Source organism: Gossypium raimondii, chromosome 8, assembly GCF_025698545.1.
Source record: "Gossypium raimondii isolate GPD5lz chromosome 8, ASM2569854v1, whole genome shotgun sequence".
Classification (NCBI taxonomy): Eukaryota; Viridiplantae; Streptophyta; class Magnoliopsida; order Malvales; family Malvaceae; genus Gossypium; species Gossypium raimondii.
The window spans coordinates 57,182,662-57,198,609 of NC_068572.1; the positions used below are offsets into that span (position 1 = coordinate 57,182,662).

The following is a 15,948-nucleotide window of genomic DNA, read 5'->3' on the forward strand; positions in this document are numbered from 1 at the left end:
ATAATGTATTTCATTAAAAAAAATAATGTTCAGACATGAGCCTATTTCACAAAGAAGTTCTTATTGCCTCTAGGCTAAAAGCAACAAGTGTGTTCTGAACATTACTCTAACAGACTCTAAATAATATAGGGGTTTCCTCTGCAGTCCAATTATTTTTAACACCTCCCAGGCGAATATCTGACCAGAAAGCGTTGCATTCCCTCCATTATCAATCATGATTGGGTAATGGATTTTCTGCACTTGATGAGTCACCAAACTTGACAACACCCATGTCGATGAGTCTTTCAACTTGCTTCACAAGGCGGTGCAATTCTCAATCGAGTGTCCGTAATTCCGCGTGGTATTCACATTGTGCGTTCGCATGATACCATTTGGGATACGGAGGTTGTAGAGGCTTCACATGAAAAGGGGAAACAACATGTGCATCAAACAGATTTTGATATAGCTCCTCATATGACAATCGAAATTGGCGTGAATTGGGGCCTCTCGTGTTTTGTCTTGTACCGACTTCTGTTTTGATGAACTGTGTTGGTTAGCAACCATCTTTCTTGGTCGACTCATAGTAACTGATTTAGAGTAACCCATGTTGTTCACCTCATCTTCTCTTCTCCTTGAGATTGACCTCTTGTTACTCTCTCCAACATCGATCTTTCCACTTCTTATGGCATTTTCGATCATCTCGCCATTCATGATTATGTCGGGAAAGCTTTTTGTAGCACTCCCCAATATATGTGTAATGAACGGTGCCTTTAGGGTGTTAATGAACAACACGGTCATTTCTTTTCCCAGGAGCGGTGGCTGAACTTGGACTGCGACCTCCCTCCATCTCTGCGCGTATTGTCTAAAGCTTTCACTCGGCTTCTTTTCCATATTTTGAAGGGTGATCCTATCAGGAGCCATGTCCGTCACATGACTATATTGTTTCATGAATGATTGTGCCAAGTCCCTCCATGATCCAATCGTGGCAAGACTCAACTGATTGTACCACTTGGATGCTGCCCCAGTAAGGCTGTCTTGGAAACAGTGTATTAAGAGTTGGTCGTTGTTAACATAACCCGTCATTCGCCTGCAGAACATGGTGATGTGAGCTGCTGGGCAGCTTGTCCCATTGTACTTTTCAAATTCAGGCATCTTAAATTTATGAGGGAGTACTAAATCTGGTACTAAACTCAGCTCTTTCGCGTCAATGCCTCGATAACTCTCAGCAACCTCCATCGCCTTGAACTTCTCCTCGAGCCACTTGCATCGATCCTCTAACTGTTTCAGTAATTCCACCTTTATTCTTTCTTTCTCAGCCACTTCGTCAAAGTCTGGAATGGCAGGGTTCACGGGGTTGTTCTCGGGATTAAAACCCGGCCCAGTTTAGAGGTTCGAAATACCAGCTCGAAATTGCTGAGGCATGATGGTGACAGTTGATTTACGCGGGTATTCAGCTTGAGCTTGCTCATGTGGAGGGGTGAAACCTGGAGGATAGAAAAGTTCATCATCATTTCCCTCATCGACATCTGCCATGGGGCCCTTTCCTTTGTCAACTCCCTTAGTTATCAGTCGGGTTAGCTTTGCCACTATATCCTCCTGAGATTCTCGCATCTTCTCAGACATTTCTTGCTTCATCTTGTCTAACCGCTCCTGCATTTGTAGCTGAAGCCGGTCTTGCATCTCCTTCTGGTACTGTTCGAGCTTCTCTAATCTCTGATCCATATCTTTTGTCTTTGCTCGAGTGCCGTATCGGTGTCGGGTTGGTTGGTTGGTTTCCAGGTTAACTGAGCAATAATTTTAATTAATTAGGCTCCTTCAATGAATTTTAATGCATATGATGCTATGTAATGCAAATGCATGAGATGAATGCAAAAAGAGATGTTGATTCTGATTCAATTCTATTTAGAAAACTTTTCTAGAAGACAAAATTCTTTACATAAAGCATATATATATATAGGCTTTGCCCTCATACTCCAAGTGAGGATATATTCTCCTTCTTCATCTGGATGCTAAGATAAATCTCACGAACTCTTCAAAAGGGATGTCTCTTCTATCTCCTGGGCTGTGACTCGTTGCTCCTTTATCGTCGCGATGCTCGTTGGCTTCCCTTTTTTAAAAAAAGTTCAGCGGCTCTCGAATAATCTTCGTCAGCTTGAGTCTTTGGGCAACGGAGTAATGATTGTGTAGTCCTCCATTAAACTACTATCTTTCGCCTGTTGTGTTTTCTCGGAACATATTCGGGCAACCGTATTATTTTCCACTTTATCAAGAAACCCATTTCCTTATGACAAGCTCTCTATTTAACAACCGAACGTGAATCAACACCTCTTTTTATGAAATGTCATGCAATCATGATGTCATGCAATCAAAACAAAATAAAACCATGTCAGTATCACATATAAAGATATAATCCAATATAATATAACACTTATTCGGGAATCTACTAGGGTTTTAGAGTAGCTCTACCTAGGGCAAGTTCCTAAAGCTCACTATATGAGGTTTAGTTTCTAGAGTAAGGGTACCCGAACCAGCAGATTCCTCGATCCTCACCCATTATAGGCTCATATAGATCGAGTTCAGTTCAGGGGGATACATTTCCCTATGGCTGCACGGAGATGAAAATCTCACGAAGACATAGGTACGGATGTATCCCGGAAGCGATCCACTACCCTGCACGGAGGTGAAAACCTCACGAAGGACTAGTTTCTCGCTCCCACTTAAAGGGTAAAATGCAAAATGCAAATGCAGAGTTGCCAACATACCAAAACTCAATGAATACGAAGGGAACTCATGAAATTTTTTTAAAACACTTTTGATTTTCGACACAAAGACAAATATAATCAGTTTATGGCTCGACTCTCTACGTCCCCAGCGGAGTCGCCAAGCTGTCGAAACCATTTTTTGAAAACAAAAATTTTGGTTGTCGACTTTAAAAATAAAATTGGAGTCGCCACCGATCCTTTATTAAGGTGTGATCGGCTCACCTTAAAAATTGTTTTGGTCCCGAATTTTGAGAAAATGAGTTCGGGAGTCAGTTACGCACGAGGAAGGATTAGCACCCTCGTGACGCCCAAAATCGGTACCAAATTGATTGTTTAATGTCTTGGTGTCGAAGGTTAAAAAAGATTCTAAAATCAACTCAAATGATGGAATTTGAAAGGGATAATCAATTGTTCAAGTCATGTAAAGAAATCGAGTCCCAATACGTTAGGGTACGATTCCTCATAATCTCCAAACTTTGAATATCACTTTATTTTATATGAAAATCTTCATTTTGAGAAAGTAACATGCCACACCCAATACGTTAGGACACAGCAAGTTAGGATCCCAAAAATGATTTTTTAGACTCATGCATTTTGAATAAAAAATATTCTCGGTTATTTAATATTAACAAAAAAATCGGAACCCAATACGTTAGGGCTCAATTTTCTCAGAATTCCCAAATACCGAATTGTGCCTTTTGTTTGAAAATTCTTATTTCGAGAAGTCAAAATATCATGACCAGTAAGTTAGGACCTGACATTTTTGGATTCCCGAGAACAAGCTTCTATTTGAAATTTGTATGAATTTATTTCAAAATGAATATCTGGTTTTCTAAATTCACCAAGAAATAATCGCAATCCAGTAAGTTAGGACACGGTTTTTTCTCGAGAATCATAAATGCCAAATATTTGAAAAATTTATGAAATCATGATTTTAATACTTTAATGAAACCAAAATATATTTCCGGAAGGTAAGTTAAAAGTTAATGTATAATATGAAACAAAAACCTAAATTTAAAGCACATATGAATATACATTTACAAAATATACACATGAGTAAAATATACAAGTAAATTTGCAAACATGTGTGCATGTATTTAAAAAAACATATAAGTATACATGCGAGAAAAATGAATAAAATATATAAACAAAAACTTTGTAATAATTTATAAAAAAAAGTATGTATTTATGTACATGAAAATTATGAAAAATAAGATTTTAAAAATATATATGTAAGGTGCACGGTTTTAAAAATTATTTTAAGAAAAAAATGTATGTATATATATTATTGTAGAGAATAAGCATATGTATATATATAGTAACAGTAATAATAATAATAATAATAATAATAATAATAATAATAATAATAATAATAATAATAACATAATTAAAAAACAAATTAAGGATTAAATTGGAAATAAAAGAAGTTTTAAAGCTAAATTTAAAGATGGGAATTAAAAAGGACCAAATTAAGATGTGCGCAACAGTAGGAGGATCGAAAAGAATATTTACCCAAACCTCCCAAATACTGCGCAGCAACATGGATCAAACTGAAACAGTATTAAAACACACGGCCTGATTTTAAAAAAAATAAAAGACTGATTTGAACACCCCTCATAAAATAGAGGACCAAATGTGAAATTGGCCCCTTTTACAGAAATGCGCGGATCCTTCCCCGGGTCGGGTCACCGCGCGGGTTGTAGGGCTGAAACGGCGCCGTTTTTGTGCTTACCCTTCGGCCCAAAACGGTGCCGTTTTGGGTAGGCTATAAATGCAATGTTTTTTTTTTAAAACTCATTGTTCTTTTTATTTAAAAAAAAAACACAAAAAAAAGGTTTCCTTTTCTCTCAAGCAGGCCCAGAATCCGGCCAAACCCCAGCGAGTGGCCACTGCGCCGGCCGACGTTCGCCGGCTCCGCCGTGTACGGCGGCGTTGAGTCAAAGAGCCTCTTTTTTTAAACCCGTTTCAGATCCCTTTCGAAAGCCAAACATCTCTGGGCCAAAAAGACGACTCCTGGCCCCTTTTCTCCTCTCGGATCCGACGGCCATGAAGGAGGAGAGCCCTCCGACGGTGAACCCGCAAGGCGTTTCAGGTGAGCCCCCAATCCCTTTTGTTTCTTATTTATTGGATGTAAAAAAAAAGCAAACAGAACACAAACAATATGTGAAAATGACAGAAACACGATTTCACCTTCAATATCTTTGTATTTTTCGGTATTCCTTTCTATATTTTCTTTCCATCCCTTTACAAAGGATTTCAAATCGGTTTTTATAACCGAATCTTAGAGAAGAAAATAAAAAAAATAAAACCCAAAACAAAAATCTAATTTTTGTTATATTTCTAGTTATCTCTACTGTTCGTGGCTTGTGGTTTTTATGACAGGTGTGCGACGACTGCAGCAACGTGGGAAGCGACGTGCTGCGATGGAGGCGTGCGAGCGGCGTGATCTGCGGAGGTGGTTGTGGCTTGCGGCGGCTGGAGAGGGGAGGCTACCTAGGGTTCTTTTTTGTTTTCTAATTTTGGGCTGATTTGTTTATTGGGCTAGGGTTAATTTTTATTGGGCCATTTTGTTAATAGGCCAGGCTAAAATTGGTATTACAATACACATATAAAAAAAGAGTATTTATGTATAAAAAACATACATATACATATATACATATATAGGCAATTATATAATAATAATATAATATGAAGCATATATACGTATATACATCAGCGGGTCAGGGATTCAATCGAAAACCGAACAAAATTTTAAGGGCCAAATCAGAAAACGCAGAACAAAGGGCAGAAGGGCCAAATTGAAAACAAGCGATAAAACGGAAGGATCCACTGCGCAAATAGCCTATTTTGCGAAAACGTGCGGACCCTCCGGGTCGGATCGGGTCGACGCGCGGATCTTGGGGGGCCAAAAACGATGCCGTTTCCTTTCCCTATTTAAGCCCGGTTTTTATTTTTTTATTTTTTTCGTTTTTCCCTTTTCTTTTTTAAAAACAAACAGAGAAGGCTCCCTCCCCTCTCTCAAATCCGACCAAGGTCTGGCCTAGGTGATCGGTGCGCCTCCGCCGTAGCACAACCGTAGGCGGCAGCCGAAGGTGCAAAATCGGATCTTTTTGAGTCCATTTTGAAGCTAAATGCCCCTAGGACATGGATCCATGGCGGAACTTCGAGAAAGATGAGCCCAAGGCCCGAAAACGAGGGGGAAACCGTTCGCCTCCTCCTCCTCCGGCGCGGCGCAGGTAAGGTTTTTCTTTGTCTCCTTTTTTACTATATTTATTTATATAGATGTAAACGAAAAGAAGAGAGAACAAAATAAAAATAAACCAACTTCAAAATTGAAAAGAAGAGAAAAAATTTGGAATCTGTTTTTTTTTTATTTTCTTTCGATTGAACCCCTTTTTTTTTTTACAAAAGTCGCCCCCTTTACAATGGTTTTTCAATCGGTTTTGAACCGAAAATAATACCCCCCGTTTACATTTTACAATATTCGGCTTTATAGCAGAGAGAAAGCTAAATTTTTTTTTCTGTCTAGTCTTGTCTGCTTTTGCTTTTCTTCTTGCGTGTTTGCAGGTGACCGTACGGCGGTGGCAGGAGGCGTCTGACGCACATGGTAGCAGGTGGCGCGACGCTGGAGAGGCAGGGAAACCCTAGGGTTTTCTTTTTTACTAAAATTTGTTTATGTTTTGGGCCGTTTGGGCCATTGGTCTCTCTTTTTTTTAAAAAAATTTTGGGCTAGGTTAATAATTTTGGGTTTGTTTGGGTTTGATTTGGGCTCGGGCAGAAAATGGGCCGTACAGCGAATATTGCATTTATTTTAAAAATCCTTGATTCGAGGTAGCAAAACATCAGATCCAATAAGTTAGGATCCAACATTTTGAAATTCCAAAGAGCTTTGTTTAGAAGTTATAGGGTTTAAAAAAACGCTTAGCTATTTGAGTTCTGCGAGAAGAATCGAAGCCCAATAAGTTAGGGCACAATTATCTCGAGAATCGCGAACATAGAGCCTTTTTTAAAAATTTGTGAAATAAAATGATTCTAATGCTTTAATAAAACATTATTTTTAAAACGAAAATGATACAATTGAACACAAATGTACAATGCAATAGAATAACTTGCAATCTAATCGTACACAAAAACATTAAGTAAGCAATAGGTAAATTCAAATAAAAATAACAATAATAATTTTAAGCACATTAAGCAAATACCAACATTAACAATTGAAAATTAAAAGAATCAATAATCAATTTCAAATGACACATTAAGGTAAGGAATATATCATCTCAACAATGATTTAAAAAAAGCAACGATACATTTGAGTTTTGGAGTAGATTTAAAAGAAAATTAAGAATGATGTTAAATAAAATAACTTTATTTGAATGAATTTGGAAGTGAATATTATAAGACATACAAGCATGGATTTAGAATGAATATTTCATAAGCATATTGTAAATAATAATATATAATAATATACATTGGAATATTTTGCATAAGTAAAATATATAGAAATTGGTGTAAAAGAATATAATTTGAAATCATTGATCGATTATACAAAATAAATTATTATATAAATAACATTAAATAATAAAAATGCATGATAAAATGCTAATGTATCGTAATAAGACAACATTTTAAAAATAATATATGACAAATTTCTAAAACAAATATATGATAATAAATCTAAAATACTAAAACAATGAATTTAATTCACAAATAAAAATACATAAGCAAAATTGAATATCATTATTTACAAAAGATTTAAAATCATAAAATATAATAAATAAATAAATAAATAAATAAATAAATAAATAAATAAACAAACAAAAAAATGTAAGAATAGTAGCAAAAAACGAGGAAAAAAGATTAAAAGAACAATAAAATAATAGTAAACATAACTAAAAAACGATTAAATCAAAATTAAAATATTTGAAGGATTAAAATTACAATCGATTCAAAATTAGGGGACTAAAACAGTAAATAAACGCATGAATTTCTGTGCTCAAATCCCGTCCACGGAAACGGCGTCGTTCTACCATGGATTTAAATGAAAATAAGGTTCAATATGCGATACAAATTAAAAAAATGGAAAGAAATCCGATTGAAACTGAGCAAAACATAAAGGGACCTTCAGCGCAAATAAACCAATAAGTCAGAATGCGCGGATCCTCCCTGGGTCGGGTCACCGCGCTGATCTGAACCTCCAAGCGACGCTGTTTCGAAGCCATTGTATTGGCTCAAACGACGGCGTTTTATCCCTGTGCTTAAAGGCTAACAGAACCCTAATAAACATAACTTTTTCACTTTAAAAAAAACAAACACTCTCCGCGCCGTTCTGCTGATGACCGATCGAAAAAGGCCTCTGAACCCTCACTCATGTTCCGATTGCGACAGAGAGAACAGGGATTCGGCCTCAAGGTAACTCTCCCTCCCCCATCTCTTTCTTTTATTCTTCGCGTATGTATACAAAAGAAAAACGAATCGAAAATGAAAAAAAATGGAAAAGAAAGATGAACGTTCCGATTTACCTCAAACTTTTTGTTTTGTATTTCAATCTCTCCCTTTTCTCTTCTTTTTCGTATATAAAAAAAGAAAATAATAAAAAAAACAAAGAAGCTTGAAAAAAAAAAGAAATCGGAAGAACTACCTTCAAATCTTTTCTTTTTGTTTCAATTCCTCTCTATATTTTGATTTTTCTTGTATTCCATATGTGTGTGTACCCCTTACAAATTGAAAAATGGCTTTTATATAGCCGAATCGGAGAGAAAAGAAAAATAAATCAAAATACATCATTTTTCTCTGCCCTCTTTTCCTGCTTCTTTGTGTGCTGTGGGTTTTTGCAGGTGTACGGAGGCCGTACAGTGACATGGCATGGCGCAGAGACCAGCTGGAGGCGTGTGGCGTGGAGTGGGTGGCGCACGTGCGAGGGCAGAGCCTGATTGCGGCGCGACGGCTTGCTGCAAGTTGCTAGGGTTTCTGCAATCGGGTTGGATTTGGGCTGTAATGGGTTTTGGGCCGTAGATTTAATTGGGTCTGTAATATGGGCTTAGTGTTTGTATTTTGGGCTTTTAATTTGTTTTTATATTGGTTTATTTTTTGGTTTGTGGGCCTAGGCAAATATTGGGCCTTACACATAAAGCACCAAAATAACCAGCAGTAATTTTATCTTTTCTATTTAGCGTTTAAGGGATTGGTTTGCTATTTTTTTAAAAGAAAGATCAATATACAATTCAAACTACATTAACTATTGTGGTACTTCTGCCTTTATCTACAAGATAAAATTTTAAAAATAATGAAAAATCATAAATAAATTTCAACATTATTATAATAAATATCGATAATGACGGTAGAATGATCGTAAAGTAATAAAAAATAAGAATACATAAATTTTACGTAAAAAACCCTTTCGGGGAAATCACAGGCAGAGGAGGAGAAATTCATTAATATTGAAAAACGAATAATATAAGAGAAGTGATAAGCTATAAAAGTAACATATTTTAATCCCATTCTTAATACGTTTTTGGATGATTAATTATGTAAATTAGTGAATTTGATGCTCCTAATCCTTTAAATTCATATTTCTATACTTAGGAGAACCTTTGGGAGCGAAAGGAGCAAAAAAAAAAGCCAAAATAAAACAAATAGAGCTATTTCTAGGATCCACACGGCCTAGGTATTTCCACATGGGATGGCCACATGCCTATGTGCCAGCCCATGTCGATATCGCACCCTGCTTTCCAAATATGCGGAAAAGCCTAATTTTTAAGCTTTCTGAGCATTCTAAAGTCTACAAAATACCAATTAGAAGAAGATCTAAGGGGGCACTGAGAGAAGATTGAAGAGAACACTCGAAGAACGCCATCGAAATCAATTCGGAAGCGAATCTCCTTCAAGATCGAAGATCTCTATTTAATTTCCTTCAAAGTTTTATTGAGTTTCTTTATGTCTTGTTGTTATCCTAACTTTGAGATGTTTCTATTCAAGATTATGAACTAAGTCCTCTAGATACCTAGAGAGGATGAAACCTATGATGAATCTTATTATTTAATTTCTGTTTTTACGCGATAAATACTTTATTCTTGTTCTCATTTATGTATGCTTATTTCTTGTTTTAATATTTTTATGATATTAATTCATGTTTAATGTGCTTATTTTAGTGGAGCAAAAGTGCCTGTTTAAGAGTAGATCTAACATAATTGAGTGAAGTTTCATGCAATCCTAGAAATAGGACAAAATAAATCTACCGAATTAAAGTCAAATCTAATTGGAGATTCCATAGATTGAATTAATGCGACGATAGGTGTTTTAATTAGAAAGAAATTTCAATTAATCAACCTAGAGTCAGTTGTTCTAACTCTCAAAAGGGATATTAACATAATTTAGGAATTTCTCCGGATCAAGACACAAGTGAATAAATCGTTTAATTCAGATTCATAGTAATAGGTGAAGTCTAGGTGGATTCTTTCCTGGGTATTGTCTATCTCATTGGTTATCTTTGATTATTTTCCTATTTCATTTTCTGTTGCGTTATTAGGTAAATTAGATTAGTAATTTTAGATTAAAAACAATCACTCCAATTTGACGGCTAAATAATAGAAAAACAGTAACTACTAGTACTTTTAGTCCTCGTGGATACGATATTCCCTACTTACCATAACTATACTATTGTTCGATAGGTGCGCTTGCCTTAGTCGTATTTATAGTTATTTTAGTGATCATCAAGAAGTTTCGACTACATCTATTTAAGGGTTGAAAAACTCTATTCTAATCAAAGTCAAATAGAAGAAATATAGTTCTATACGGATTTAACTTATTTTGCCCCCACAAATCCCCTTATTTTGCCTATATAATTATTTTTTAACAAGTGACAGGATTCGTGTAATACAATCTCTAACAAATATCATACATATTTGTTACACCTAACTACTTCACTTAAGAAAATTCAACATCACTGAAACTAATCACTTTAATCAAATGACTCGTTAAAGTTTTTACATATTTTTTAATTAGATTGTGGTCAGATCAATCAAAATTGTTTTAAAAATTTCTTCAATCATATCTCATGAAATTTGTAAGAGCCCATTTTTGCCCGGCCCGATTAATTTACCCAATCCCAAACCCAATTAACCTAGCCCAAACACTAAACAGACCCTAAACCCAATTTTCTAAACCCAAATTACCAGCCTGATAGCCCAAAACAAAAATCAACAGCAATGAACCCTAGAAGATCTAGGTGCCGCAGCCAAGCCTTTCGCGACCAGCCTCCGTACGCTCTGCGCCACGTCACCCCAGCCACGTCCACGGTCGTACCTGCAAATACACACACAAGAGCAGTGAAAAAACAACAGAAAAGAACAAAATGGCAGTAAAATTGGGGATTTTTCAGTTTTTTCATTTTTCTGGCTATATAAAAGCCAAATACGCATTGTAAACAAAAAAAAAGAAAAAAAAGGCGAGTTTTCAAGAAATCAATACAAAAAAAGATATTGAAGGTGATTCAAAAAACCTTCTTCTTCTTTTGATTATTTTTCGTCTCTGTTTCTTTATTCTTTTTTGTATTTATTTTTTAATTTTTTATTTAGATCGTGTATGAAGAGAAAGAAATAAACTACTCGAAAAGAACTTTACCTGCATTTTTGCGTCGTCGGAGCCTCCATCCTTTCTGCTTCTAATCGGAATAGGGTGGGCAACGGCTGAGTTGAAAGCGGCGCAGAGAGGAGAGCATTCGGGCTCTTTTTTTTTTCCTTTATTTATCTTTTTTTCTTTTCGTTTTAAAAAAATGAAATGGTGGCTGCCAGATTAGGGTTTTATTTTTGGCCCTTCCGTGATGTATGAAACGACACCGTTTGGAGTCTGATCAGTGGCTCCAAAACGACACCGTATTGGCCCATACCCGATGACCCGGTCCAACTAGGGCTAGATCCGCGTATTTGGTAGGGGGAGGGGTAATTACGCGCCGAGTCCTTCTGCTTTGTCGCTCGTTTTTGATTCGACCCCCCTGTCCCTTGTTTTGCGTTTTCTAATTTTGCCCCGTGGTCTTTATGTTTGTTTCAATTTGGTCCATTGGTATGGTACGAAAAGGGGGGAATAATTTCTTTTATGATCCCTGCTCTTTTCCTCGCATTCGGTCCAAGTCCTTGTTTTTTTTTTAATTTTACAATCTATCCCCTCAGGTTTCATTTTAATTTTTATTACTCCTTATTTGTTATTCATTTATTACAATTTAGACTCTCAATTTCAATCTGATTTCGATTTAACCCTTAGCCTGTTTTGTCTCAATCTTTTCACAAATTCTTTATTTTATTTTGTTATTTGTTTTATCCTTTTACCCTAAAAAAATAAATTATTCACATCTTTTAAATTGTGCATTTTAGCGTTATCATTTTATTTTTAATGTTTTTATTCTTGTCATTTTATTATTTCGTTTATCGTTTTGAATATCTTTATGTTGTGTTATCTTAAACATTTCATAGATTATCTATATTAGATTATATGTATTATTTCTTTTAAGTTGTTATGTATATTGTTTATTTTAAATTACTTAAAATTATTTATTTCAAACTATTTCTGTTTTATTCATATCGAATTAACTTGTCTAATTTGAAACTTCTTATATAGTTCATTTTAAATATTCTATTTATATACTTTAAATTGTTTGTGCATATTATTTTGTCATTCATCTTTGATTATTGATTATTGTTAAAAATAATAAATGTTGTGTGCTCATTGCCATTGTGTGTACTATGAATTGTTTATTCATATTTTAATATTATTGTCATTCATTAACGTAATCGTTTGTTCGTACATCAAATTTAACATTACATCAATTTTACCCAAATTCGTAAAAAAGGAAAATTTTGGAAATAAACGCAATACTCGACATTTAGGATCTTCGAAAGGACTGAGCCCTAACGTATTGGGTTCCAATTCTCCTCGTTGAATCTAAATAATCGAGGATATGCTTAAATCAAAACATAAAAGGCTCATTCCCGAGAATTCGATACGTGGTGTCCTAACGCATTGGATATGACATATTGTTTTCTCGAGATGAGAATTTTTCCAGCGAATGAAAATAAAGGCAATATTCGATATTTAGGAATTTTGTGAAATCGAATCCTAACTTACTGGGTTTGATTTTCTCATTTGACCCAAATAATCAAATATCCTTCTCAAAATGCATAGGTTTTAAAAGTCAAACTTAATTTTGAGGATTTGAAATGTTGCACACTGACTTACTGAGTATGACAATCTATTTCTTTAAAATAAATGAGCTTTATCTTTCAATTCATTTTATTCAAAATAAAAGGATCGTATTTTAAAATCTTTTCAAAATTTCGACATTATCGATTCGGTACCAATTTTGGGCGTTACGAGGGTGCTAACCATTTCTCGTGCGTAACCGACTCTCGAACCTGTTTTTCTCAAAATTCGCAGACCTAAAATTATTTTCAAGGTGATCCGATCACACCACAATAAAAGATCGGTGGCGACTCTAATTTTCATTTTTAATAAGTCGATAACTAAAATTTTGATTTTTCAAAAAGTGGTTTCGACAAAATTCTTTGAGGATAGACCAACTCACATCTAATTGCATTAACACTTCATGACCCTATACGTTAATAAAGTCTCATGCCAAGCTACTTTATATAACCCTTTTCATCTCTAATAAGAGGCTAAACACTCCCTAACTAGTAAAACTTTCTCAAATTTCTCCACCACCGTCCGACATTCTCAATCCTCGACTAAGAGCTTTTCACACCACATTGGAAACTGCTCTTGATTCCCATTTTCAAACCATTTATCAACACCTTCAAATATAAGATATTGCTTCTTTTTTTCTTTAAGTAAATTTTTATTCCACTTGACATTAATCATGAAACTAGCAGTTTATTTTACTGAAAACTACTTTTAGAAAATGAATTTTAAAAAATAAGTTATTTTTCTGGAGCAGCTAATATTTTCTAGTATTTAGATGAATTTGTGTAAAATATTTTTTTGTTTTGCGGTCCCTTAAAAATATTTCATAAAAGTTATTTTAATTAAACAAACATACATTTGAGATTTTTTATCTTTTCATTATTTAATTGAGTTTATTTTATATTTATAATTTTATATTTTACATTGTTTTTACATATATTAAAAATATTTTGTTAAATTTAAGTTCATTACAATGTCATTTTTAGTTACATGACTACCAAGTGAGTATTTTTTATTTAAAATGTGACATTAATAAAATTGACAAAAAAAATCAATGTCAACAATTGGACTTGATTTTCAAATCTAAAAAGTAGAATGACTAAATTCTTGAAAATAAAAGTACAGAGACTAAATTGTAAATTTGTGAAGAGTACATAGACTTTTATGACACATTTTAACCTTTATACTACAAAATATTTATTATTAATATATTTATAATTGTAATAAATATTTATTATTAAAATATTAATATTGATATTTTCAATAATATGTGAATAAAATTATTTAAAATATTATTTTTAAAATTTATTATTAAAATAGAATTGGAATATTAAATAATTTTAAAATAATAAATCATATTAATTATATTAATAAAATATTATATGACTAAATATAAATAATTAAATATGTATGTTTAATAATATAAAAAATATAATATTTTATATTAATATTTTAAATATTTTAAAAATAAAAATAAAATTATTATCAATATATATATAATAAAATTAAACTTGATTTAAGTTAGTTTTATATAAAAATAAAATTATCTATGGAGGAGCTCTTTTCTTAAGTTACGCTTTTTAAGAGGGTAAGTCATTTTACAAGAAAAATGTTTATTTTACATTGATCTATAAGTCATTTTCCGTTGACTAAGCTGTTTTCTGTGAAACAAACACAAGAAAATACAAAAAAAAATTCCGTAAAACTTTTTACATATAAACAAACGGGCCTAAAATTCAAATATAATGTAGAACTAATTAAAATTTTTTAAAATTATTTTAACATGTTTGATTCACTTAAGAATGTAGTGTTAATTTTTAAATTACCTTCATTAAATATATTAAAATTTTATTAATTTTAGTATTTCCGGTGATATTTATTATTATGTAAATGAAGAACATGAAAAATACATGACAGAGAAATGTCAAAAGTGAGTCAATTTACATAAAATATGGCTACCCGAGCTATTAATGCGAAGTCTTAATAGCACTCCTATTTATCCAATGAAAGGGTATATGCCAAAAGTGGGATTTTAATATATTATAATAAGCAACTAAAACTCCAACCTTTGAAAGATTAAGAAGAGAAGAAGCAAGAGCATTAATGATGTCTCTACCATAACATTATTGATGCCATCGTCCATAAACTAAGAGAGTGTCTCTCGAATCAACAATATGTGGTTCCAATATAGCGAGTAAATAACCTGATAAAGCACGTATAAAATTGCCACGATCATCGCGTAATATAGTAGCAAAAATTGGTGGCCTGATTAGCCTCAAACGTTGCAGTATCAACATTACATTTCACCCATCCTGAGATTTGTTTAGACTAGGAAGCAGCGGTGTGATTAGGACTGAGACTGTACGCGACCAAAAGCCATCTGTGAAACTTGCCAATCTTGTAAGAACTGATTTGAAAAAGAAATAATATGTGACGGGGGAGCATCAGTAGCTTTCTAACAAAAAATTATGAAAATACCAGAGGCTCCAAGATATGACTGCTGCTTGTATAAAAAGAACATCATTAGCAAATGATAATAAGGCAAGTAACCAATTATAAAGAGATTGATTTGAGACGACTAGCCCAGCAGCTAAACCACACTTCCTTCGCCTTTGGACAGCTGACTGTAACATGATCCAAATCTTCAATACCACTACATCGGGAACAGTTTAGGTTTACATTACAACCCTTATCAGCTAGCCGATTGCAGCATGGAACAAAACTTCTTACGAATCTCCAAACAAAGTCTTCAACCTTGGGAGGTAGGCTTGAATTCCACAGTTTCGTCCAAGGTCCTTCAATAGCAAAGTCATGCAGATCGGTGTACATACTTAGTGCAGTTATGTAAGCAGACTTGACGCTATCTAGGTGAATCTCAAAAATGGCCTTACGAAATTCAACAAGATGAAAAGGAGTAGTTAGAAAAGCATTATCCTGATCTCGAACCATAGCTTGCGTACCATCCAAGGCATCGGAATTCTTCACAGTTTATTGAGGAAAAATATTATTAAAATAATCA

General features: G+C 34.0%; 1 long non-coding RNA gene across 1 annotated transcript; it reads left to right on the plus strand.

The window, feature by feature from the left end:
• Positions 1–4,543: 4,543 nt before the first annotated feature.
• LOC105792414 (uncharacterized) lies at positions 4,544–6,674 on the plus strand. Its single transcript, XR_001133299.2, has 2 exons — positions 4,544–4,833; positions 5,124–6,674. It is a non-coding gene; the product is annotated as an uncharacterized LOC105792414 (long non-coding RNA).
• The last annotated feature ends 9,274 nt before the right edge of the window (positions 6,675–15,948 follow it).